The sequence below is a fragment of the Falco punctatus genome (assembly GCF_963210335.1).
Source record: "Falco punctatus genome assembly, chromosome: 2".
Lineage (NCBI taxonomy): Eukaryota > Metazoa > Chordata > Aves > Falconiformes > Falconidae > Falco > Falco punctatus.
In genome coordinates, this window is record NC_137581.1 from 67,655,536 (window position 1) to 67,683,353 (window position 27,818).

General features: G+C 43.2%; 1 long non-coding RNA gene across 7 annotated transcripts in view; it reads left to right on the forward strand.

Moving 5' to 3' along the window:
• Positions 1–15,093, forward strand: part of LOC308059712 — a 32,744-nt gene extending 17,651 nt beyond the window's left edge. The window contains exons 3-7 of one of the 7 annotated variants that reach the window (XR_013926379.1): positions 3,471–3,567; positions 4,043–4,220; positions 4,830–4,960; positions 5,381–5,510; positions 14,888–15,093. This is a non-coding gene — a long non-coding RNA (uncharacterized lncRNA). The remainder of the gene's footprint in view (positions 1–3,470; positions 3,568–4,042; positions 4,221–4,829; positions 4,961–5,380; positions 5,511–14,887) is intronic. The other 6 variants (XR_013926381.1, XR_013926376.1, XR_013926380.1 and 3 more) reach the window with 6 other exon arrangements.
• Positions 15,094–27,818: the final 12,725 nt, after the last annotated feature.

Here is a 27,818-nt window from a genome sequence, read left to right on the forward strand (position 1 = left end):
TTCATCACAACAATCCAGGGATAATTGAAGAATTACGAACTGATGATAAGGTGCACAGGCAGGGCAGAAGGCAGAAATAATTACTTTGCCTGGTCATGGAATCCCTCTTGTCCCTGGGGCACAGAATTAGACTCCTCCGTCATTGTTCTCTTTTCCTGGCCTGTATATGTTGGTTGCACTTTTTCTGCATTGTGGCTGAATATCTGTAGTCTGGTCCATATATAATTCCCATGGAAAAAAGAAGTCCCAAATTAGAATCCTTTTGGTCTTGGGTGAGTGTAGTTTTCTTCTGGATTAGTAGAGCACCGAACTATGTGGGAACAAACTGCTTAGCTTGTGATGTATGAGAGCAAAGCTGTTCAGCGTGTGCAGAAGAGTGCTTTGGTTTCATGTCTAGGAAATTTCATGGCTGAAAGCAAAGGCAATGGTAGATGTTGGACTTACCAACATCAGTTATGCTGTGCTTATTCAGAGAATCGAGAAACAAACGGATGATGGTGTGAAAGAACTGAAAAGATTATGAATCAGCAAATAAAAAAATTAATATTACTACAGGAATGCAGATAACTACTGGCAGTGGAATATTCTGGACATACAGTATGTGGAATGATTTATTTCTTTGTCTATCTGTCTAATAATATATGTGCCCAAAGAAACATGGAAAAATGTATTCACACTTTTCTGTACAAGGGACAAAAATCTGTACAGTACCCTTTCATCAGATCTGCATGTTGTTATGCCTATGCATACTCATAAGTCAAGCTTTAGAAAAGCTTGGGAAACAACATGGGGTGCTAGTAGCTCAGAGTCAGGGTCTAAAAATCTAGAAAAGGTACATAACATAGACTTCTCTGTAGACTAATAGTGATGCTCAGAGACCACTGATGCTAAAAACTTCAATCAGAAGTAGTTGTCTGTGTATGTTAACTCCAGGTACGCCTTTTATGGGGTCACTGAGGGATTTCTTAGGGTCTACTCCAGACTTGAGAAGGGAAAGGAGTCTTGGATAATAATTGTGCAAGCATCACAGTCAAATCATGGAAAGCTGAGTGCCATGGAGATACATTTTTACTTCTGCTGAAAAATTAATTCTTTTATACTGCAGCTTGACTTTTTGCTTCTCTCTTCTGGTTCCCGTCTTGGTTGCTATATTGCAACTGATTTAAACTGCTTGTTTCCATTTTCCTGGTTCTTCACTGTCTATTCCTACTTGACCTATCAGCACTGCCAGTATGTTGACTCTTGCATTTAATTGTCCCATGAAACCACAGTTACTGCCCACTTATCACACTTCCAAATAAACACTTCCATCCTTTCACTCAAGATTTCTCTTGGGAGGAACTCCCAGCACATGTCTGTGAACTGACCTCATGCGCTGCTTTGAAAGCATCACGATGCCTGCGGCACACGTAGAGGCAATCAAGCAGCTGGCTCCTGAGCACAGTTCTGGACAATGGCAGCTCACTCTTCCTTTGTGTTTTCCTATCAATATCTGTGTTCCCACGCATGACTCTAGTTTCATGCTTAGTCTGTCTCCTCTTTTAGGCAAGAGCGTCTTTTGTGATTTGTTGATGCAGCACCTCATTTTGCAGTATAGTGTGGGCTCCAGGTGAGAGTATAAGACTTAGCCAATCACTGTACTCCCCTGTGCAGGAAGACTGTCTGCCAGTTCCTGTACTGGATCTCCAGGCCGCTGGCAGAGGAGGAGAGGGCTGGTTCAGGTCGCCCTTCCAACCCAAATGCTGTACAAAGAATTCTCCGGAGCAGATGGAAGTGAAGGGTGGGTAGGGTCAGGTCCCACTTTCTCACTATTGTAATGGCCCTTTGGTTTGCGAGAAAAGTTAAAGCTGCCCTCCGCAGCTTTTATTTGGAAGCTGCTGCCTGGTGATCTGCCCCATCTGCTTCATCTAGGCGGTGAATCAAGCCTGTTGTACTTAAACCATTGACCCCTACTCTGAGAAATACCAGAGAAGAATAGACTTTAACTAAATCTTTCAGTAGCACCCTCTCCCCTTATTTTTCTCCCTCCCTCCCATTGTTTTGAAGCCAAGTCACTTTTTGTTTGCTGGAAGAAGATTAAACAAAGGAACCCACCAGCGGCGCCGGGTTTTGTTGACGCACATGTTGGCTGTATCACTCAGGCAGCCTTCCAGCAGGTATGCCCGTACAGCTGCAGAGCCATTCACTGCTGAGCCGTAAAACTGCTGGCAGGTCTCACCATCTGTGAGGAATACTGTGTGAGAACTTCCCTCCTTACTGGATGGTTTTCAAGACAAATGCCACCGCTGACCCCATTAAGATAGCCAGCGTTCAAGAAGCAGCATAAGGCACTGCAAGGCTGTTCTCTTTTCTGTCCTGGCTGAGTGAGTCATGCAGTTATGTCAATGTTCCCACGTCAAAAATACTTGAATGCTTGTGACATCACAAAACACTTAGTAATTGTGAGCCTCTTCCCATCAAGTGTCTGGGACCTGTGGCAAAGATTAGGGTGGGAAATAGTGGAATTTTTAAGCTACACTGCTACCATTACAGGAAAGAAAATGGGAGGGGAAAGAAAAACAAAGCCAGCCCAAGAGCTAGCACTCAGAATCTTGTCTGGTACCATGGCACAGTCTCTGAGGAGAAGTAAGTCCCCTCTGTACCCACAGATTTTGATCTTGCTGTCACAAAATCAAAGTGCTTTCTTCCTCAAAGCCCTTGCCAACAGCTCTCCCAAAAGTGTATGAATTTCATTTCTAGCTGATTCTGAAAGATACTGAATTAAAAGTAATTTGAAACAATATCTGACTGTTGCAATGCAAGCATCTGTAGCTAAGCCCAGGGCCTCCCTACAAAATATTGGTTTGGGTATCTCATAATCATATAGAGCAAAAAGATTTATTTCTTCTCCGTCTGTTCAGTATTCAGGTTACACAGCTAGCCAAACATTGTTACCCAAACATCTTTGCTTTCATGGGAAAAAGTACATTTAAGTATGAAAAGCCAAGTCATTTTATCTAAAGAGACAAGTTGTCTTCTCTATTCTTTTCCATAACCAGTGTAAGTTTCATCTGCAGCTGTAATAAATGTGCACAAGGGGAAATAACCACTAGGCTCCTAGTTCAAAGGCCACAGGCATCAGTGAGACATCTTCCCTTGCCTTCAGTGGTTCCTGGATCATATCCCAAAACCTGACCTCTGACTTGACAAAGATAGTTACTAGCCTTTCGTTCAGTTCAGTGATGCTTAATGAACATGTCTAAGATATGTTTGAGCAGTTCTAGGATGGCATGAGCAGGAAATACACAGAGCAGTAACATGATTTAAAAAGATAATAAAAGTTATCTGGCATTTTTTAAAGATTAGCTCACACCATCCAAACTTTTTAATCCAGATGCAGCTAGCTGTTACGGTTGTGTTAGCCATCTGGTACTATAGTCTTTGGCTGAAAACAGAAGCAATACATATCACCACTGTTTTTTTGTTTCCAGGAAAAAGCAACGCTGTTTTTATGATCATCCATTCATTTGGTATCAAGCACATTTCACACATGAGTTAACTGGAGACCTGCAGTTGATATATTCTGTGGTAAGAAGGGCTTTATATGGCTGATGGTAGAAGCAGAGATGCAGAAGGAAAGGTTGCAGTTTCAGTATAACTGAATATAATATCATTGGGTTTTTTTAGCCTTCCCTTCATAAAAAGATTCTTTATTCAGTGACGCATTGTCTCATATAACAAAAAGGTTTGTAGTACTTTCTGGTTTTGCAGTTCAAAGCAGATAACATCTTCAGCCATATTTTGCTAAGCATAAAAACATCTATAATTGCTTTCCACTAAAATGCCCAGCAAACTACAAGTAGCTTATTTTTGAATATTTACACACTTGAAAATATATTATTTTGTTCAAGTAACAGATGCATGCAAAAAAATTATGAGCAATAGAGAGCAGAAAGGAAACCATGAAGGCAAAGGACATGGTAGCTGCTTAGAAATGGTATTTGTGGTACACAGCAGTACCAAGTGACATAACCCAAGGAAACTTCCTGGCTTCTCGTTGCAGCGGGATCCAACTAGATGACCTTTAAAGGTCCCTTCCAATCCAAACGATTCTTTTTTGGATTTTCCAATCCAACAGTCTTTTCGAGAAGAAAAGAAGTGCTGCTGCCACACCATGGAGTGAGGGACACAAGCTCTGCTGTATCTTCTGTGTCCTGGAGACAGGAGTAGAGTTGGAGCAGGTCTGTAACCTCAGGTTTCTCTGTGTCTTCTGGAAAAAAAGCTAGCACGCAAAAGGATGGAAGAAGATAACAAATCCTGGGTTCATAGTTTGTAGCTTTCTTTGACTGATGCACAGAGTTAGGAGGTGATGCAGCCCAACAAGGATGCTCAGCTATTGCCTGCCTGGCAGCAGCTGCACCAGCTTTTTGGAGGACAGAGTCCAGGTCCCTCACAGGTTGCCATTAAAAATGCCCCCACTCTCTATTTCAATGAAACAGATCTGTGTTTCTGTCAGGTTGGTGTGTGGGTCCCTTCTCTGCTCCCAGTTATGTCCAAGCTGACCTTCAGTGCTCTCTGTTAAGAGGCTCATTTCTACAGCTCAGCTCCCAAAAAGCTGACTAGTGTGGAGATTTTCCCTGTGCCGTGTCTTGTGTATCAGCATAAGAAATTTCACACCCTCGAGGGTCGCTGTCAGCACTTACTGCCTGACAATTTTCCTCCAGGGCTATTTGTGGCCAGGAGATGGCCTTTTCCTGAGCTGTCACTCAGCTAAAGTTGATCTTGCATCCCACAGTGTTCAAACACCCATCTTCACCTTAGGCATGTCATCCAGCTATTGTGTATTTTAGGTACCTGTCACCTCAATATCTAAATCCCAAAGGAACAACTTAAGCAACTGAGGGGAAGCTGGAACTGGGGGCAGATTTCAGTGGAAGCTACTCATCTAACCCGCCGAGGTGTCTGAAACACTTCCACTGAGGTATATATATCTTAAGTATTTGAATAGCTTAAAGGATCTGGGCTTAAGTGCTGATGTGACTGTTGAAAATGTCTCCTACGTCACTTACACTTTATTGAAAAAAATTAAGTGTTAAATACAGAGAAACTTCAGAAATGCTGCAAATATATATATAGCTGCACAGGCTTCTCTGAGCAACAGCAGGTTATACCAGCTCGTGTAGCTGCTCACATGTCTGCAAAAATGAACAGATCAAGAGGCCCAATAATCCAGATTCCTAAAACCCCACTGGAAAAATATTCTAAGTGATAGGAGCTAACATTATGACAATGGGAATTTACCCTTGGGATTAAAAGAGTCTGCCACACTGCAGGTAGATTAGCGGGCAGCTGGATTCACCCTGTCCATTAAGATCTAATAGGACATTCTGTTTCTTAATAGGTCAAACTTTATAAAACTGGTCTTCAGGATGGTTCTCGGGAAATGTTCTGCATGGGCAAGCTCTGCTACAGTTGAAACATAGAGCTATGCCTGCACTTCTCAGAAATGGTGAGCTGCAGCACAGAGAAGGGTAAGCTCTGCTTTTTGCCATTTGCCTACTGCCCGCTCGCAGTCCAGCTGACTGCCACGCAGGCGGGCTCTCCAGCATGCCTGGGCATCCCCGGGAATACGGCTTAACGTATGATCTGACGCGCCACCCAGCAGCCATGCCTGCAAGCCTGCAGTTGGCGCAGCAGGCAAGGCTGATCTTGAGGGCAGACTTTGGCAGGCAGGAGAGACATCCCCTCGAGGGAAACCCCATGTGTTTCGTTGAGAAGGGAGCTGGCAAACACGCCTTTTACACGGTCCCGCTATTGCCGTTTACAGTTTGTAAGCAGTGAGGGTCAGACTGCCTTTTTGTGGTGTACCTGCAGTTGTAAAGCATCAGATCTTCTTTGTTATTTTTCTGTCTGTGTCTATATTTGTGCTGCATGAATCCACTGTCTGCATCTGAAGACTTGCTAGTGGTATCAGGATTAAAAGGAGTCCCCAGCCTGTCCTCTGACTGACGGAGCTGGAAATGTCTGCTCACAGCTGCCTGCTTTGCACTCAAGTGAAGCAGGAGCTAAATCTTGTGCCTCATCCTCAAAATGCCTGGCATTTTTTCTAGCTCTGCAAACACTATCACTGATAATTAAAAAAGGAAGAAAGGGAAGAAGAAAAGAACGAACAAACAAAATGAGCAATGTCCAAAGCAAATAAGGAAAGTGATGGCATAAGGGGAGGCAGCGGGTGAGCTCTCCTGCCTTGCTCTGCTCAGGGCCTTGTCCATCCTCCCACTATCATGGATTGGCATGGTGACATGATGGGGAAACAGCCACATTTTGGGGCTAATATACATCCTCCATCCTCCCCATCACAGCTGCATCTGGCCCTGCAGTGGGTTATCCTCTCTCCAAATGTTCAAGTCATTATCAGTTTGACAAATCCAATATATATAGAAAGATCTTGAGGCAAAATCTGTATTTCCAGAAAACGAGATTCCTATACCATCTGCAGCTAATTGTTTCATACCATATTCGTCTCAGTCCTGCTGAGCCCACTCAAGGCCTGCTGAGCCCATCACTTACCCTGGTTTTACACTGGAGGAGCTCCACTGTCTTCAGTGGATTAACACGATTAACACTTTCGTGTGAGAGCAGAATCCAGGGATGAAGGAGCATCCACCACCACCGTTACAGATTGCCCTGTCATCACCTTAACACCGACTGGGATACACTTCGGTGGCAAGCACTGAGTCTGGTTTTCAGGGGAGTGGGAGGGGAGGCAGCCAGCCAAAACTCAGGTTGTGGTGAGGAGGGGAGAGAGATGTCACTGCCTCTGAAATCAGGTCCAAACCATGGGGCAAGGATATGCCCACTGCAAAGGGCTGTGGCAATGGCCCCATGCTCCCCTCTCATCTAGGGTGATTGGCAGCATTTTCCCTCATTCAAAATTAGAGAGAAAAACAGAGCTCAGCAGTAATCTCGATTCTAGAGCCTTGTTGAAACTCTAGACACACATATCTGACAGATACAACAGAGATTAATGAGCCGTGACCAGAAGTTTGATTTTTCTGTCAAGTGCTCCCATCCGTTTTTAATAAACAGGGGAACAACATAAACTCCAGTGCCTGCTCTCCACTGTTTAAACTGGGCAGGTTGCTTTTGGTGCCATGTGTGTCTGAGCTGAGTTATGACTCCAAACCACTGAAAAATGCAGAAGTTTTGTTGGGCACTTTTTTCCCCGTTGGCCCTTTTGTGGCTACTCTTGTGATGAGCTTTGCTCCTTGCATATTTTTTCTTTTCTTCTCAGCATGGACTGTCTGGTGTTTTACTGCTGGAAACTGTCAAATGTATTATCATGTTTACAGCTAAATGAGTTCAATTTAGTGTCGTTGGTGTATTATCTGGAGCACGTAAATGCTTAAAAAGCCCACTGCTTTGTTTTAAACAGTGCTCTGCTTTATTTTTTTACGGGGTTTTGGAACATGGCTTCCTCATCCCTTCCAAGTACAACGGGCTGAGCCAGCTAGAGCAGAGCCCGAGGAACGTGCCGTAGTCTCTTCATGCTTCTGGTTACTTACATTACGATCAGACATTGCTCTCATAAAATAATAATCAGTACATAGACATCTGAATTTGTCAGGAATTCGTGGTAAAGCAGTCCCTAAGGATTTTAAGCCACAGAAATGTGTTTGAGAATTCCTCTATTTTTATTTCTCACAAAGCATGATAGAAGCCACAAACAAAACAAAAGACTGTCAGAGGATGTTTTATACCCTGAGGTATTTATGGGAGGGGAAAAAAGAGCGAGAGAATGCTGCCATAAATCTAACTGGCCACAGAATGTCACTCTTGCTCCATGCAAATAAAGCTGAAACGAAATTTACCTGGTAATATAAAACCTGAGTCTTAAGGAAGGCAGCTCAGGGAAGCTCTTCCCTGTAGAGAGATGAAGTACAGCTACACAAGCATGTACGAGTGGGCATGCACACCCTCTCTCGCAGGGAACCGAATGACATGCCTGAAATAAAATTCCTTTGTAAACCACTGGAGCTCTGATCCACGTCTGCATCCGAAGCTGAATCCTGCAGATGACTCTTCTCCCGAAGGGTCTCGCCAGTGGGTCAGAGTTGGGGGACTTTGTGGGAGAAACCCCCTGGATCCTAATAACCCTTCCCACACTGAGACAGGCATGCACAGAAAGTCCCAGTCTGTGTGTAGGGCAGCACTTCAGTCTCCCCGCTGAACACACCTGATTTTCAGTAGGATTCTGGCTGTGAGTGAGGTCCTTTCTGAGATGCAGGATCAGGGCCACAGAGAAACAGGCTGGGCTATATTATTTCAAACAAAAGCTGCTCTTCGACAGAAAGCACTCTCAGTTTCAACACATGAAATAAAAGCTGCCCTGAAATTGAAATTGTCCTTGACTTGATGCTGCCGACGTCTGAAATTGCCACTAAATTTAACAGACCGATGCTTAGCATTTAATTGCCCCTGAAAAGTCACCGTCAGGAAGGCACAGTATCAAAAAACCAAATCTTTTATTTTTCAATCAGGGCTTTGTTTCAAGTAACAGGTACCTGCTTCTTCAAGCCATGACCTTGACCTGACTAGGATGCAGAGGTCACTCCCCATGCAAGGGAGCAACCCTACCATGGTGTCACCTCTATGTAGACGGGGAAGGCACTAGCTGCAGGGCACCTCCACATTTCTCCTTTAGGAAAAAAAGCTTTTCCTGGGGTCCAAATGAGACTGGGGAAGCAGAGCAGGGATTATCTGCTGGCCCCCAGGGGTGGAGAGGTCTAGCACTGCAGGACCAGGATCCTCCCATTTCCAGCTTGGTGAAAACTTCTCTGGAGGAGGTACTAGAGCTGCATGATCTGTCTGGGGTCTGCGGAAGGCACATTTTTACAGATCAACAGAGGTGAAAGAAAATGGTTTTCTGCTCTTACCATATTTTGCGTAACTGCAAGAACTCTGCCTGTCTCAGATTGGCCCCAAAAGTGCAAATCTTGAAAAAAAATGAATATAAAGAATACAATACAGGATTTTATATTGGATCAAAAAGAAGTTAGTTTTGAAATGTTGGTCTTTGGTAATCCTTGAAGTATTTTGACTTAAGGGGTTTTTACCGTTGTTTTTGGTGTAAATTTACTTATTTAAAACAGAAGCTTACTTTCAGTCTAAATATTACATCTTTTCTTTTGAAAGTATAGAAAGAGGATATTTTGATCATTTTAAAAAACATTTTCCAATTTGAATATGGCATATTCATTAAAAAATCCCCTCTCCTCCCTAAGGCTTTGATTTTGACAAATCCACATTTTCCACTGAAAAACATTTCCCAGAACACTTCCCAATTTTCTCTAATATTTACATCTGTTCTTCTCTGAGAACGTGTCACAGCTGTAGATCAACAGGAATCGCACAGAACACAGTTGATTTATGGTCACAGTAATACTTCTAAATCAACTTGCATTTAAGAGTAGTGAATAGTACATGTCCATATACCAGCAATGTATCATAAGGATTTTGTACTGCTTTTATATTTTTTACATTTCTTTTGCATAATTATACATGATTCATGTATAATTGTAATTTTTACAATTATTTTACATAATTACATGTTATTAGAGCTGTTAAAGACTGCGAGCCAGATCCTCAGTGTTTCATGCACCCACCCTGACGGCATCATCTGTCTCCAGAACTGGGCGACTTGGACCAAAAGGAACTACTGTCCTCCGAAATTAGGACAACCCTGTAGCGGTACATGGTTGTGAAGTGGCAAGGAAAAAGAAAACTGTTTGTCTCTGCCACTTTTGTCCTTAGCTGCAGCATTGGCCTTGTATCGTGTGATCCTGCTTAGACATGGAGCTCCCAGGGAGTCGAATGAAATCCATGGGAAGCTGTGTGTTGCTCTGCCTTCCTCTCTGGCCCCCAAACCACAGGCACTGGGATGCAAGGCAAACGTACTAAGGGGCTTCCATTTAGTCCCAGAATATTGATTCCTCTGCAGAAAAAATGAAATTTTCCACGGGCTTGGTAAATAAGGGGAGGAAGGGTCCTGCACGCAGCAACCATGGGGCATTTTTTTCACCAGGCAGTTCAGGCATTTTCTCCATAAGAGCAGTTGCTTAGTGGCACACACTACCCTCTGTGAAGGTGAATGTTAATAACAAGTTTAGCTCCTGGGCTTTTCCAGCACCCTATTTTTGGCTGGCTTTCTGCTCCTCAGAGCCCAGGAAGGCCTCTGTCAGCTGAGACACGGAGGGTGGGGGCATACCTTGCTTCCCCAGCTGGATTATCCCTCATCCCCTCTGCATTTTAAGAGATTTGGTGGGCCTGTTAACAGCTTCTACCTGTTTTAAGACCTGTGACAGGAGGCTGAATGGCTCGCTTCATGCAGCCCCGTTTGCCCGCCGCTCCTACTAACGGTGTTGACATGATTTATGCAAATCATAAAATATGGCAGGGTGACCTCACGAGTGTCCAGCTCTCCTCACGCACGTCTCCAGGCAGAAGGGCTAGTATTTATAAACAGTGGTATATTCACGTCTCAGTGACCTGCTTTATTTACACTGCTCGCGCAGGGCTGCTACCACACAAATGAAATATTATTCCCCGCCATGTGCATTTCGGTTTTCTGTCGGTTCTGTGTTTTCTTTCATGAGTTGCCCTCACCGCCAGTGAGCTTGTCAGCAGCTCTCCCCAGCACGGGGCTGGGGAGAGGGGAAAGGAGAGAGTTACGTTCACTGCCATTTCCAGGGCAGTGTGGTGACAACTAAGCACGGGACCCTCAGCTGGCAGAATAGTGAAGCCTGCATTGGGGCTGCAAGCTCTGCCTCGGTTTCCACAGCCTGGAGGGGAGTGAGTCTGTCCCCCGACACTGACAACCAGTCAGGCTGCCTTGACACAGCCCTTCGTCACAGCCAACACCCCCGCTTGCCTTTGCTCATGGCACCCCAGCCCATTGCATCCTCTGCTTGCTGTGCTGCAGCTGGTGGGATGCTGCCTCCTGGGAGATCCTGGTCTTGGCTGTGCATTGGTGAGGGCAGCTGAGAGTTAGTCGAGCCATCATCAAGCTTCTCAGGCATATGGATATGGCTGAACCAGCTGGAATTTTCTAGCAAAATCATCTTTGTGCAGTCATTTTGAAGGAGATAGCCTCCAAAGAGCTCATTTCTGGCTCACAAATTAAGAGAAAAATGTCTGTTTTCCCAAAATAATCATAGTAATGAACTCAACAATAAAAGCTGCTTATCACCCTTTTGGTTTTGGGGAGGGTTTTTTTTTCATATTTTCTTTTTACCACTGGTTAAAAAAAGGGAAGGAAGGTTTAATGCTTTTTAAGATAACGTTTAAAGTTTTGCCTTTTTCATTATCTCCCCAGCTTCTGCCGTTTTGAAAATGACTTTTTTTATTATTTTGTTTTCTCATTGAGATGTTTATGGTAAATATTAACTTATGAGCAAGTCAAGGAAATCAATAGCTGGAATTCCGTCAATCTTAGAAGGCTGCGCGCATTTCAAAATGAACTCCACGGCCTGAAGCTCCAAAGGAGAAAGAGCTCTCTATTGCCTTCACTGATGGAAAGGGAAAAGTATCTCATAAAAAAGCTGCGTTTCTGTAAACTGCATACGCATGACTCCTCTAGCAGCACTTGAACAACATCTAAAGCATGGGGCCCCGGAGTGCTCGCCAGCTTCTGGATTTGGATGCACATTCTGGCCATATCCTGGCTGTGTGCAGGGATGGGACCTGTGTCTAAAATGGATCTTCTCTCTCCTGTCCTGTACCATGGCTGCCACGGGAAGAAAACACCCATGTCTGGACAAGGATGGGACAGTCAGCTCTGTGAAATGTGATGGAAATAAGGAACATCTTTCCAGTGTTTGTTAGAAACCATAGCAGGGGCAGAGCTAAGGAAAGATCAGGATTTGGGCAGTCACTTATTTGTTGGGTACCCCAGGAAAGTTTAGCTGCCAACCTGGGGTCATGGGCTGTGGGATGGGGGAGCAGCCCTGCTGGGGCCAGCAGGCACATCTGGAAGCAGACATTTGGCTTGCAGCTACAGCGCGTGTGTTGGGTTTGGTGTGTGTCTGGAAAAGTGTGCTGTAGGGACCATCACCCCCGGGACTGGGGCGGGGAAAGCGGGAAGAGCCAGATGACTGAAAAAACTTGCTAAGGGAAAGTACTTTACTCTTTATGTGCTTGCATATCCTTTTACCTGGCCTCCCAGGTTCACAGCTGCATTTGCTCTCCCCTCGTAAAGGTTTCCCTTTTTTGCTTTCTTTTTTTTGTTGTTATTCCCAGAATGCGATGAAGAAATTTCTGTTTGTAACAGGCATTCAGCAAGGCCCTGGTTTGCTGTTTGGGATCACAAGGTGGTTTAGTTATTTGTCAGAATGCACTTACTGAAACATGGGCCCTTTTGCATTTCCCCATCTTTCAGAAGGCTTTAGGAAGGGTCTGATTCTACCCACACTCCCTCATAGCAAATAGCACTTTTTTTCGTAGCAGCAGTGGGATTGCCTGTACACAGCCTGCATAAATAGAGGCAGCAGAATCTGGCTTCAGGAAATTTTCAATATTCTTGACGTATATAATAAATTATTTTGGAAATCTAAATGACACTGAAATGAAAAATTTCCCCATTGAACCAAAGGGAAATTTGGCTGGGGAAACCTCACATTTAGTATTTGATATCTTGAAAAATATCAATATTCTCTTCAGCTTCTAGCTGAGGAACTGAGACCACATTGTAACTCTTACAAGATGGATTTCCTGCTCTCACTCAAGGGGTTTTCCCCATAAAGTTCGGTAGGAAGTGTGTTGAGCCTCATTAACTCTCATCTTGTTGCTGAAACCATGCTGGAAACTGTTGGAGGTGTGTATTAGGCAAAACTACTTTGGCTGGATGTGTGAGCAGCAGTGAGGAGTTGCTGTGAGGTGAGGTGAACCAACGTATGGTGAAAAGCAAAGGCAAATCAAATACAATTGCAGAAGGAGGTTTGTCTCTGGCAATACATACTGTATCCCATTGTTCTTATGTGTCAGTAGCTAAAGTCCAATTTCCTTTCCAAAGTCAGGCAGGACTGAGTTGGGAACTGAGGAGGCCATTTCAGAGCGCTATACTTTGAGACAGCTGCACCTTTATTCCTGTTATATTTAGTTGACTGTCCACAAAATCTCCATAATGTCTCTATGGATCTCAAAAAAAAAAAACTTTGCTTTTGTTCTCTTCATCATCTGTTTTACCCTGGCACTGGTCTGTTGGCTTCTGTCAAGCTGCTTCTCATTTACAGAGGGGTGCAGGATAGGAGAGTTAGAGACTTTGATTTTTTACACACTGTACATAGTCTTCCTTTATCCTTGCTCCAATCTAGCTCTCAGAGAAACAATTAGAAAGTCAGCTTCAGGATCTGGCTCTGAAAACACTTCAGCATCTCCTAAAGAGAAGACAACAGGAGCCAGCAGTGCTTAGGATACTGCATCTCACAGGACTAGACTGCAATCTTGTGCACATTCTGTCTGTTTTATTCCCTGGCTCAGGATTGGGATAGCCCACGTACATGACTCCAGATGCTAGCAATATAGAGTACATTGAAAGCAGAGTTGGGCCAAAATGTTCTCTTTGAACTCCTTTAGGAGTATGGGAAACTACAGATTGAGATTCAGGGTATAAACTTTCCCAATGGAAAGACTGATACAGTCAACACTGTTTCTAGGCAGAGGGAGAAGGCTGGGGAAAACCTGCTCCCCTCCACCATATCTGCTGCATGATGTGAGCAGTGATGCTTTCTAGCCTAGCATCAGAAATTCTGCCTAGGATGCCGTGTACATTCCATCACTGAAGGGAGAATAACGGTATTGATGTCCAGCTGTGCGGGCCTTAACCTTTTAGCCCCGAGGGACCGCTTGGAGTTTTGTCTGAAGAGCGCCCGTAGGGTCAGGGCACAAATTTGCAGGTGCAAAATAGCATTCGCCACTACAGATCACAAAGGTGCAAATGTCACGTTCTGCTCTTTTGCTCTGCCATCCACCAGACTGCAGGCAGAAAGCCGGGTGCTGTGCAGAGCTCCGGGAAAACCTGTGATCCTAATTGTTTAATAATGTTCCAGTCAAAAGATATATGTCCTCCTGCTTCTGTGATGTGCATTTTCATTTTCTGACTGGGCTCAGACACCACCTCTTTCTGACAGTTTCTAGAGTCATGACCTTCAGAGTCTGCGTGTGGCTTTTCTCTCTTTCTGCATCCTAGAAGTCCCACCGAGGAGGATAGATTATTTCTGATTGCACTGACACCTGCATTCTTTTACCTTTCTGTGTTCCCAAAGAGCTGTAATATTTACCAACAAGAATCTCTTCTCAATCTAATCCCGTTCACATGAATATCACATGAGACTACCGCCTGCAAGAGGGAGCCTGAAGATGTAATACATGTTTTTGTGCTTACCGTCTTCCTTCCCTTGTCCTTATTTTGCCTTCAAAGGGGCTGTCTGTGCAAGAAGGGCACAAAGACATGGGCTTTGGAGTGCAGACCTGTCTGAATGAACTTAACAGTGAGTGCAGCTGAATATTTGCTATCTGGAGAGCATGCAGTACAGTGATTACATTTATTAAACATGTCAGGGTAATTTCCAAACTCCAGCACTGCCACAGCACTGTGAGAGAAGGCTTGTATTGCTGTACGAGTTCAGCTTGTCTGCCAACATGGCTACCCCTTCTGCAGGTGTATGAGTTACAGCCCAAGGCAAAAATATCCATGCCTTCCCCAAAGATCTCATGGTGCTTCTGCAGGCCAGATGGTTCCAATTTGAGGCCTACGCTCGGTGATGTAGCTGTATTGAGTTTCTTCCCTGAAACCAACAAAACCTGCTTTAGCATTTTGCTTGGATTAAAATATTTGTCCCTTTTTTCACAGGGCAGAAGAGGGACTCCTGAAGCCACTGAAGGAAGGAAATCATTACAGGGTTCTACAGAAGTAGGTCATGTGCTACAGCTGCTCATAGTTTAAGAGGAAGAAACATGGGACCTCAAACATGGAACATGACTCCTTCAAAATGCTTGAGAGCAACCCAAGAAAAACATCCTCAGAGGCTTATTTAATAAACATTATCTATAATAGTCTCAATGTGTGCTCGTGTTTCCTTAGGAGTTTGCACCTACTTCCCAGAGCTAACAAGGTTCCAAAATGGAGCGCAGAATAATTTAATGAAAAGGATTTAATAGTTTGTGTTAAACCTAATACGGTCCATTAGGAGCTGTCATTTTATAAACAATGAAGGTATGTTACTCTCTCTATTGCTGTAAAGCCATTCCAAACAGGTTCTGTAAACAGTCAGTAATGAACATGCACAAAAGACAATTAGAGCCACATTTGAAAAATGCGCTTCCCTGCACATTTGATTTCTTTTTAAGTAAACTGAAGAGGAGCATATATGTAGGGATATGTATGGAGCATATATAGATGGATAAATGCGTAGCATGAAGACCGCATATGTGTGTATGTATGTATGTATATGTGGATTTCATTAGCAGTCATACAATGTTCATTATCTTAAAAGCACTGCTATTTCCATAGCTCAAAAAATGCCTAAAGTGAACTGTTAAATCAACTGAAAAGTTTTTAATTATAGTCAAAGTGTCACTTCACTGCTGCTTTTTTTTTTCCCAGCCAACTAACATTTTTGTGAAGAGTCAACCTGTTTTCTTTAACAAATGTGAACACAAAAGATGATGGACCAAAATAGTGTTAATTTCAAGATGCAGAGTTTTTTTCTTAATGAGACTTCATGTAACCATAAAACATGTACATAAGTTAAAAAAGGGACTCTCCAAGGCTTGGGACTTCTGACGCTTGCTGCCGTTTTCCACCGGTGTTATCCCCAAGGATGGCAACACTGTTGTAAGCCACAGCTTAAATCAGCCTGAGGAGGAAAGGGACAGAAGAGCTACCCAACCCAGACACACACCCCCTCCCCACACCCCTGTTTTTTGGAAGCCAGGCAAGAATGAAGTATGAGAGAAATCAGACCTAACGACTACAGGGGAGTTACTTCTGGTGTACAGTGAGGTAAGTGTTTGGAAAATCAGGTCCATAAAGTGCCTTTATTCCTTATTACTACATGATCTAGAAGCAGATGAAATATTCAGAAGATGACTAACCTGGTAAAAGCAATGGATACAACCTTTTTATTTATAAAGTGAACTTCTCATTAAAAAGGGGCAGCTTTTTCAAACAGCATTTAGATTCTTAGTCAAGAAAACAAGCAAGAAGGAAACTTCAGACTGAGATCACTCTGTTACACACTTACCTTATAAGGAATTATCTGAGCTACTTCTGCGAGGTTTGTGCAGTGTCTTAGGACTGCCAGGTGCTTGAAAGCCAGGTATATGGAAATCCTACTAAAAAGCTAAGCAGAGACATGTATGAAGAAATAGAATCAAATCTGGGTAAACAATCGCAGCAAGAGTTATCTTCTTGAAAGCTTTGATTATTCAGTATATTTTGCTGCTGCTTCTTACAAATGGAACAGGCTGCCCAGGGAAGCGGTTGCATCACCATCCCTGGAGGTATATGAAAGACACATAGATGTGGCATTTAGGGACATGGTTTGGTGGTGAACTTGGCAGTGCTAGGTTAACGGTTGGACTCGATGACCTTAAAGGTCTTTTTCCAACCTAAATGATTCTATGATTCCATGATTATTTGAACAGAGGGTTGGGCTGAGAATGAACATTGAACAAGACAAGAAATCCTACTTGAAATCCCATATAAATCGTAAGGAGGATGAGGCAATATTATCTGTCTTTTCACATGACAGCAACACCAATAAATTACAGGGAAAAAACCACAAATGTGCTGTTTGGGTATTCCCTTCTCTCCTATAGCATGTTTAATTTCTCAGGTGAGTAAGAAAGGAAACTATTTTACATCTATATTCTCAATTACTGTCAATGGGTTTCATTGAAATTAGTATTACTGATTTACAGCACTGCCTTGGTTGGCTTCATGATGGCACACTTAAGAGACTCAACCCGGTTTCCTTCTTGGTCAGTGGACATTTTTAAGATAATTTTTAATAGGAACTTCACTGAGTCTGATCTAGCATTAAATCCATGTCTAGGATTATTTAAATCTGCTGCTCAAGTGCTAGGGAAAACTGAAAAGCATTTACAAACTGCCCTAAACAGGAGAGACATTCATTGCATGAATGTACTTTGTCAGCTTACACTATCTTTGTCACAGGGATAGAAGCACAAATCAGTTTTCTAATAGAAGACATCCAAATAAAACTAATGCCAATGGATGAAAGGTAGAGCGTAGCAGAAGCTGAGCGGACCTGTGAAGTCTGGGAATGCGTATGAGCACCCAGCATCTTGGGATTCATCTAACGGGACACAGATGTTTCCATCCAAGATGTTTACATCACTTAAGGCTTCTTTTGAAGTCAATACAGAGAAATAAGCATTTCTAGGAGGTACCTTTTCATCATCAGCTAGGGCTGACATCTGCATTTGACCAGATGTATTGAGTCTTCAAAACACCCGTTTCCTTCTATTGACATTGAAGGGATCCAAGGAATCTGCCTCAGGTGTCAAGGTATACAGGACAAATGTCTGAAGCTAAGGGCTGAAAGAGACCATCCCACAGTCTACAGAACCGCTGTTGCAGTCCAAACGAAGCATACAGAAGCATCACACCCTTTGAGGTGGCGAACATCTAGATTTTACTAGTCCTGAGTTTCTATTGTACCATGGTGACTGGTCTTGACCTGGGAAGCTAACAGGTATGATGGACTTGTTTAAAGATTGCTGATATTTCTGGTATATTTGCAGTATTTATGTCTTTGACTTGGTGAGCGCAGAGCCAGTCTCATAGTTTCAAATGTAATTAAAAAAATGTCCTACTACCTGATGGTTTTAAAATGAAAATCATTAAGAAAGAGATAACTTTAGATCTTTACCCAAGTGGATATGTTTCTAATGTTTACTTACTTTTGAAAACTTCCCTACAGCTGGAGAGGATTGAAAGATGGGATGCAGGATGGGAAAAGAGATTCCTGTGTTCACATTTGCTTTGCTTTCAAGGAAAATTTCAGTGCTTTACATTTCTTCCTTTCCACATAGAGAAGAAAACAAAATATTGGTGCCAGGGACAGGTGCCTCTAATGTATTCTTGTCAGACATGCTGGGAACAGGAGAGCTCTATTTTTGAAATACTACTGTTAGCTACATTACGTGGAGGTCTTGTTAGTGGTAAGCAGCAAATTGGTGTTTAGCGATGCAGGTGACAGCACTTATTAATTTGGGGGAAAAGGAAAGAAATCTCCAAATTCTCAGGGAGACAAGCATAGTCTTGTGTGTCAATATAAGGAATTTATGCAAGCATCCTCTCATTATAATGAGGTAGAAAAAGCAGTACTGCAGAGACGGTAGTAAAATAACAGCTTATGCCCTGATTCAGGAAACATGTACTTAAGCCATCTTTATGCAGGACAGCACGTAATCCTCTGCTTAACTTTGATTTACATGGGTGCTTATGTGGCATGTCGGGTAGGGATGACTAAAGGCTGGGATGAGCGGTACCTCAATTAATAACAAACTCAGCTCTGCATTCATCTAGTAATAATAATAACAATAATAGTAATGACAATAAGTTGCAGTTAGGTAGCTACTTTCATTTCAATATATCATGTATTAGGCTGTGCAAACATTAATGGTTTAAGGCTCCCTGCATTCCCGAGTTGGGAGATTTGCTGATTATTCTATGGTGGCAGACGACCAAAAGGTGGCCAGTGGGAGAATCACACCACTATGGTGTCTAAGATGAAGAGAGCAGTGGACTGGTCAGCCTGCTTGGTCTCCAGTAGCTGGTTCCTGGTACACTCACTAGGCAGTCTGTACAAAATGTAAAAAGTGAAATCTTCTGTCCACAAAGACAGTCTGTGGCAGAATGCAGAAATATTGGGGTGTCCTGAGCCCCCCAGGCCATCATGCAGTCACAAGAACATCCTTTCCATTGTCATCATCTAATAATGTACAAAGAGGAACTTAATTTGATTTACATTCTTCATTTGAAACAAAAGCATTGAAATTTGCATCACCACTGCAATTTTTTTTTCTTTTAAAACAACCCAATTTGGAAAGAATAAAAGAATGAGATATGTCTGGTTTCTTGTCTGGGTTACACTCCAAAGTTTGGTGATCACACCCAGATGACTAAAATAATGAAGGTGATAGATTAGTGTATTGATGCATAATCACTGTCTAGCCTGCAAAACTTATGAACTGCATGATTTTGAGAACAATTACTTGTAATTAAAGCAACACTGCTCCCCCCTTAAAGAAATATTTTGTGGATAACACCAATTAATTACATTTTTCAATGAGAATAGCTCTTAAATGCCTGTGCTGCTATTTATTTCTGACCACATTCAGAATTCTGAAGAGATATGAATTATGTATTGTTTAGCAGTATTATTTTGGGTTTGGGTTTATAAAAAATAACTCCCTCTTTTTTGATAGCATCTCTTGAATGAATTAAAAGCTAACCACTTCCACAGGGTGAGGATATGAACTGACTCTCATAATGATAAAAGGGAATTTTTAGCCAGACATTGTGTGATGAAGTCAATATATCTATCCAGCTTAACTATCTGCTTATTTGTCTCTTTTTGATTTTTCACACCCTTCAGATATACATTTTTTGAATCTAAAAGGAAGCCTCATACCCTGGAAAGAAGAAATCTACCATTGTGCTAACTAGATGTTACTACATTTGCTTTTAAAAAGCCAGGACATGTCTTTTTCAGAATAAAACAGGGTGTAAGACTTCCATCCACTGAAGGGGTTATAGCTGATCCCAATATTAGAACACTGCTGTGAAAAAAGGTTCTTGCAGCAGTCTAGCTCTACGTTTGAGCTATTAACTTAAACATGAATTATAAACTGAGCTTGGCATTTGAATCTTGGCTTAGTATTTGAAACCTCACACAGACTTGAAAGAGTTGTATGCAACAAAAGAGGATAGGAACCATCCATGGTTTATTTTTTTCTAGAAACGCATCTTTACCTCACTGATTCTGCAAAAGTAAACTCTACAGTCTATCTCTAAGTGAAATAAAAAACAAAGCCTGAGCTTTATTCTAAGAGCTGTTGTGCACACGCAATTCCCATTAAATCTTTTCCACCTCTTCTCCCCTTCCCCAGCTACCAGTGAAGCCTCTAAAAAATTGGGTTTGGTAACCACATCTATCTGACACCTTTCCTTCTGGCAGCTGTGGTTCCCTGAAGAGATAGATAGGTCTCACTCTCTTTTCTGCTTCGAAACAGCGAGTTCTCACTTCCTAAAAATGGCCAGGCTTCTGATAAATCTCTTCCCAGGTTTGTATCACTGGCAGCCACATGAAGCGGTGCTTTCTCCCCAGAACCTCTCTTCTGTGTGAATTGCCATCCTCATCTTGGTAAGTGCTCTGCAGAATGCAGTCACGGTGGCTGCCAAGGGAGGAGCAAGGACTGGACTCTTCCTGCCTTCCCAGCTTGCTCCTGCCACCCTGAAATTCTGGCCTCGTCAACTCATGGAAAAGAGAAGCATCCTCTGAAGATACCCATGTACCCAACCAGCATACGAGCACCGGTACCCACAGAAAAGTACGTTTAATATGTCATGTATGACACACATGCCCTGGGAACGAAAAGCAAGACATTTCCTTTAAAATCAGTCAGCACTCCCAGGAGAGAAACTTGTCCATATAACCACACACTCACTCGTGAGCGGTAGAGACTGAAATCATGGCCTTGATTCACTTTGTTTTTCTCATCTGTCACACCAAGGTCTCTGCAGGAGCTCAGCCACCCAAGGAATGGCATGCTTTGGCACTCAGACTTTTCTGTGGCCCACAGAAACGTTCCCCGTGTCTGTTTTGGCAGCTGGGCGTAACTCAATCTGCTGTGGTATCCACGCTTAGACAATTCTACGAGTAAGCAAAACAGCTACTGTTTTCATCTTACCATGTTTTTCATAGTATCTGGATGTTGAAATAACACTGCCAAAAAATTGACGTCTTATGCTTTGACAATGGTTGCTCCTGATTGTACACAGTATTACATGATCTCAGGCACAGCAAGGGGCCCAAGCCTCGGCTTTCTGATGTGTCAATCAATCCTCAGCACCTATCAGGCACACACACACGCTGCTGCTAGCCAGCAAGTTCAAGCACCTCCGCTTGAAAATAGCTGCAGCGATGCTGGAAAAGGAGGCATGTTTTCCAGAATGTTGCGAACTTGTGAAAACAATTCTGCAACTGAAACTGAGAATAGCCTTTGCAATCGCTACCCCTCTCAGGCAGCCAGCTCACTCTCGGGTGCTATAAATACACAGTAATAAACCGTACCAAGAAACCATGATACAGTAATGTTACAGTAAATTCTGGTGGAATTGCTTCTGAGGTGCACCAGCCTGTGAAAGAGGAAGAAGAATGGGAGACACTCGCATGTTCGAGGGAATGAAGAGGAAATACCTTTGCAACCTCATTTCCCTACCTCTGAACACAGCTCTCCTGTACTTTGTCTGTAGCCTATGGTGCCCTGGCAGCCCATTCATGCATAGAAAGACTTGGCAGAACACATGGTTACCCTTACACTGAATTCTTTCGCCATGTGTGTTTAATATATCTCTGTGATCTGATTCAAGTAGAGCAGATTTGAATACCTCATTATACGAAGACCAATATGTCTTTATACACACAGTAATTATATTGTTCATTCTGATGTTAGAACGCTGGATTTCTTGCTGAAAGTCAGAGGACTCGCATATATTTTTCAGTCACTTAGATGTAAGTGACTACGCTGACATTCAAATTCTAAACAAATTGCTAATGAGCTTCCCCACTTTTTTTTTTTCTCCCCAAAAGCAGATTTCTCAGCCTCTGAGAGAAACAGAATGGAAGAGCTTAAATGAGGAGACGCACGCACATGACTGCAGTCTAAGGAATAGAAGCCCATTTCTCAGCCAGTGTGAACTGCCAGAGCTGTGCTGGCTCCTTGGGGAGAGGGGAAAAGGCAGGAGAAGCAAGGGGATGGAAATACTTTAACCACATTTCAGATGTCTACCTTTGTACTTGGATTTTGTAACGAAGATTTATCTAAATCTCAGCAAGTGTTTTCCCCTAATGGAAACACAGGTTGCAGCCAGTCGTTTTTTTCCTTTCTGTGTTCCACTACTTTTTTATTTTGTAGTAGCCTGTTTGTTTTGATAATACAAATCGTACTTGTGATGCTATTTAATGTGTACTCTTTGGGGTTCCTAAACAACGTCTGGGGGTGCTTCAGGACTGCAGGGTACGGTCTGGATACAGACATCCATAGGATAGACTGGCAAGATAGATAACACCTTATGTGACCAGAAGTGAATTTTGCAGTTTAAAGGACATGCCTGTTACCATCATAGTGACTAGTACAGGAGCACCCTTTGAGCAGTGTTCCTTGGATGTGACCTGTAGTGCCCCCACAGGTGGTGCCTCAGGCAGGCTGCAGGCATTCAGAGCACTCGGTGCCTGGACTCCACTTCCTCCATCACCACCTGTGGGTATAACTCCCTGTTTTAGCATTACCTTATAAAGATCTGCAGCCTTTGGGTTCTAATTGCTTGGCAGTCATCTTTTCTTCCTTTCCAGTATGTTGATACTTGAGGTCAGGTGTTGAAATGCCACTTGGGTGTCTGGGACCTGAGTGTTAGCAGCTGGCTTTCACTCCAGTTCCCAAACCATTTACTGTTGGGGTCTGTATTCACTCAGAGTTCGCTGTGACATTCATACCCTTATTATTATCCTGTGTTAATTAAATTTCATATTGTTCTTAATTGCGTGCGTGGCCCCTGAGACAATGTGAAAGATTCATTATTGAAAAGACAGTTTTATTTAGTGCAGAATTCAGCGCTAAGAGAGACCTCACTTCACCTACCCAGGGAAAAAGCAGCAATCGAAGGGAAATAGCTGCTGGCATATTGGTCAAGAGCAAAACCAGCAGGCCAGGCTAGAAGAGGCAAGACCAGAAGGGTGAGAGTTAGAAAATTTAAGTACATGTGTTTAAATTTAACCTTAGACTGAAATGCAGTGATAAAATTATGTGGCATGCCACTTGTCTTTTACCAATGCTGTGTCTTATGACAAAGTTTCTAATGTAGAATTTACTCCATTTTCAGTTCACAAAATGATTCAGCTGTGGGAAGGGAAGGCATGCAACAGGGTAATAGCACCCATGTGGCTCAGAGCACGGGTACAAAGCCAGGCAGCAATAACGTGGCCCCTTTCCCTCTCCCCCATCAGGGGTGCAGAGGCCATCTGTGGGCACAACTCCGGGCTCCTTGCTTGCTGATCTGCTCCTCCACGATACTGAATTTTTTCCACTTTCTGTAGAAAAAAAAAAAAATTATACCACTGTGCAGCAAAGCACATAACTTCTTCAAGGGGTGATGAACATTTGGTAACAAAATTCCTTGTCAATCTATGTGGCTCACTCCGTGCATTCAAGACTAACAGCTGCTCTCCCTGGTGAAAACTGGAAGTACATGTGCTTTCTCTGCAGTAATATAATACGATGCCCCAATGATACTGTCCTAGATAAGCATGGCTTTCACAGGCTACATCCTCTTGTCTATCTCCCTGTTTGTGGGAAAATAAATGAACGCACAGTGTGTGTGCTTGTTCTCAGAAACTTCCAGATGTGTTTGCTGGTTTCCATGTTTTTTGTCAAACCACTGTGGATGTTCTTTCATTGCTTCCCATACGAAAATAAGTCCTGGTCAAATACAGTACATACCAGCTGGCAAAGGGATGGGTTCCCAGCAGGCTTTTGGCATTTGATACGCTAATGTATGTGAACAGGTTGATATGATTAAGGTTAATGAATAAGAGACAATTCCAGACTTTTCTAATTATTGTACAGCATTAAATATTTGCTGGTGCTTTTTATTTTGAAGCAGTCAGGAAGCCACTTAGTGTTCATAATGGCAGGCTGGTGGTTAATAGATAAGGGACGTTCTATCCTTCTCCTACCATTGCTATGACCATAAACCACACTTGCAAGCAGAAAAGAACACAGCACAAAATAGAATTGTATTTCTGGATGCCCAAGTTTTAAAAGCTTCACTATCACCAAGAGAAAAACTGCATAGGTTTCGTTTTTGTAGCATTCAGTAGAAAGTTATTAGGAAGTGATTCAGGGACCTCTACAGCTGTAAAGCCAAGGAGACCAAGGGGACAGAAATCAGTGTAGCCAGCACGCCGCAGTGTGCTGGCTTGGGTCTCCTTCCAGCCCTGCAGTATACCCAGTTCTCTTTGTGCCGTACTCAGGAAGGGCACAAAGCTGTTTTCTTTCCAGACAATTTTACCAGTGGGCCTGACTGCTTAATTGGTTTGGCACAGGATACCAGAGCTCCACCATTTGTCTGCGCTTCCTGTGTGCTTCTGGTCTGTAATTCAGGCTGTAGAACTGCTCTTGAAAGTTTAGCATGGTATGGTGTGGCAGATTGTGTAGCAGATTGTGTGGCTTCATATTTGGTGACAAATTTGGTGTTATTTAGATGGCCTTAGGTAGCTCTTGACCCTCTAGCCCCTTGACTACTCACTTCCAGCTCCACATCACCGCAATGCTTTGCTTAGCCAGGTGTTTATGTGGCCATGAAGTACAGCTCAGGAAATCAATCTGGTGGGAAAAGCAGATCTTGCTTTCCTCACCTGGTTCACTGCTTGGCCATGCAAGCAGCTGTGCCAGCGCTGCCCAGGACACCAGTCCTGGCAATGAAGGACCACTTGAGGAACTGTGGTCAACACAAGTCATTGCCCCATGGGAGCACGAGTCTCTGCAGAGCGCTCATGGCCTCAGCCCAGAGTTTGCACTGCTTCCTCAGCTTTTGCCTACAGGGATTGGAGGAGTTTTGGTGTGGTGATCTGTTTAGCTCAGTCATATTCTGCTTCTACTTTTTTGATACAGCATTGTCGGGGATGAGCACACCTTAAAAGCAAAAAAGGAAGATGTGCTCAGTAAAACTCCAGCAAAAGCTTGTCAAGCAATATAGGGCATGTGACTGCATGTGCACTCCTGTGTGTGTTAGCCTGAATGACATTGGAGAAATCATGCCAAAAAGAGATTAATCCTTTAGCATTGTCCAGTTCTTCATTCAAAGTCACAAGGAGGTAGCGCTGTGTATAGTAAGACATGTACTTTATCAAGGTTGCACAACTTGATTAAAAAAAAAGTGATTTCTTAGACATTTGTCCTTCTAAACAACAAAAAACAACTAAACCAGCTAAAACAGAGAAATTGGGAGGTCTGTTACAAAAGAAACATCAGGTTATGATTGAGGAACAGTGAGGGCTTAAGACAGATGTTTGGTGGATGAAAAGCTGGGCATGAGCCGGCAATATGTGCTCGCAGCCCAGAAAGCCAACCATATACTGGGCTGCATCAAAAGCAGCGCGGCCAGCAGGCCGAGGGAGGTGATTCTGCCCCTCTGCTCTGGTCGGGTGAGACCCCACCTGCAGTGCTGCATCCAGCTCTGGGGTCCTCGGCATGGGAGAGACATGGACCTGTTGGAGTGGGTCCAGAGGAGGGCCACAAAGACGATCTGAGGGATGGAACACCTCTCCTACAGAGAAAGCCTGAGAGCTGGCGTTGTTCAGCCTGGGAAAGACAAGGCTCTGGGGAGACCTTATTGCAGCCTTTCAGTACTTAAAGGGGGCTTATACGAAAGATTGTGACAGACTTTTTAATAGGGCCTGTAGCGACAGGACAAAGGGTAATGGCTTTAATCTCAAGGAGGGTAGATTCAGGCTAGAAATAAGGAAGATATTTTTCATTATGAGGGTGGTGAGATACAGGAACAAGTTGCCCAGAGAGGTGGAGATGCCCCATCCCTGGAAAAATTCAAGGCCAGGCTGGACAGGGCTCTGAGCAACCTGATCTAGTGGAAGGTGTCCCTGATCATTGCAGGGGGTTGGAATAGATGATCTTTAAAGGTCCCTCCCAATCCAAACCATTCTGTGATTCTATTCTATGATTCTATGTTAATTTAAAAATTGTATTTTGTTTGTTAATTAGGGAACACAATTACAAAGCAGTTGAGGGTCAGATTCTCATCTAACCTATTTTAGTAGAGCTCCATTGAAATCAGTGGAGCTCTGTTGATTTATGTTAGTTGAAGATCTAGTCGTGACTTTTTATAACTTAAATTAATTCCTGCAGGAGGTTTACTTTTGGCTTGAAGGAAGGATTTGTAGATCAGGATTGATTAGCTCTTTTTTATTATTATTATTAGAGCATCTTTGGTTTTATTTTAAATTTACTTTTACTATCGATGGTAGCTTTTGTCTCTTGCCTTCATAATTTATCTGTTAAAAGTTGCTCTGAGTGTCAAAGACTTAGAGTATCTTTCAGATTCTCAGGTGACTAAGATAGGATTCTTTCTTTAATTAAAAAGAAGAAGATTGAGTTTCAGGGCAATCATGTTTTGATATTCCCATGTGTATCTAAAGTCACTCAGATTAGGAGAACTGGGCTTCAGTTTTTGAAATTAGACTTTGTTAAATTGGACTCTGAGAGTGCATTTCCCTATCTGACTAAAATACCAGTGTTACCAAATATTACAAGGTAAGCCCTCATCAACTCTGATAGATGCTAAATGCTTTACAATGTGATTCTGACCTCGTTTCTTACACGGTAAATCTGGTGTAACTCCTTCAAACTCAGTAGAATTAGTCTAGGTTTAGACCTTAATGAAGGTTGAAGTCTGTCTTTAGACTACTGCTCCTCTAAAGAAACATGATTTGATATTGTAACCAGTGTAACCAAAACCAGTATGTCAGATAATAGAAATTAATACAGCAACATTGAAGGGTTTGGAGTTTGTCTAATTTATACCACATAAAATATGACCTTCTGTTTTCCTGAATTAAAAGACTATCTTTGGGGTATTTTACTGAACTTGACTAATTATAACAATTAATTGGAACTCAGAATGTTCACCATGAGGCACCATATCAATAACATCACTGACTAGTGCAGGGCTTCCTTGGTTGAGTGAAAGAGAGGTTTTGTGGGCCAGGTGTGATGGGTTAGTGTCACACCATTCAATGTGATTGCCTCTTTAGACCAGAGGTTGTGAGAGTACATGGGCAGCACCACTTCCAAGGTCCCCCCATGCACACAGGCCCTGGGGCATCCACATTGTTTCTGGGCCATTTCTGCTTCTCCCTCCTTGCTCATTTCCTCACCCCTGTCAGGGCTGTCCGGCTCCCCTCCCCTCCAGCCTCAGGAGTCTGCATGTCATCAGCCAGCAGACATCCCTAGCTTGCCAAGCAGATGTGTGCAAAGCAAACCAGATGCAGGGAGAAGTGAAGATGGAGCTAGTGCAGGTGAGCAGCAGAGTCCAACAGTGTCTCCAGCTTCAGATTCCACAGCTGAACTCTAAGGTTCTCTCTCCTGTTGTTCAGCAGCAAAGGCCCCAAGCACATCTCTTCTTTCCAGTGAAGGAAGCATTTCAGAGCTCAGCACAAAAGTTCCTGTTGAGATTCAAGTCCTCACAATGACCCTGGCTTTTAATAACACACACATACCCAACCCCTGTGGTTTCAAAACCCCACATAGTCACATTTACTTACAAATGATTCTGCCTAATCAACCCCTTTAAAGGGATTCTTGCCAGGCTTTCCCTTCCCTTCCCTTCCCTTCCCTTCCCTTCCCTTCCCTTCCCTTCCCTTCCCTTCCCTTCCCTTCCCTTCCCTTCCCTTCCCTTCCCTTCCCTTCCCTTCCCTTCCCTTCCCTTCCCTTCCCTTCCCCTTCCCCTTCCCCTT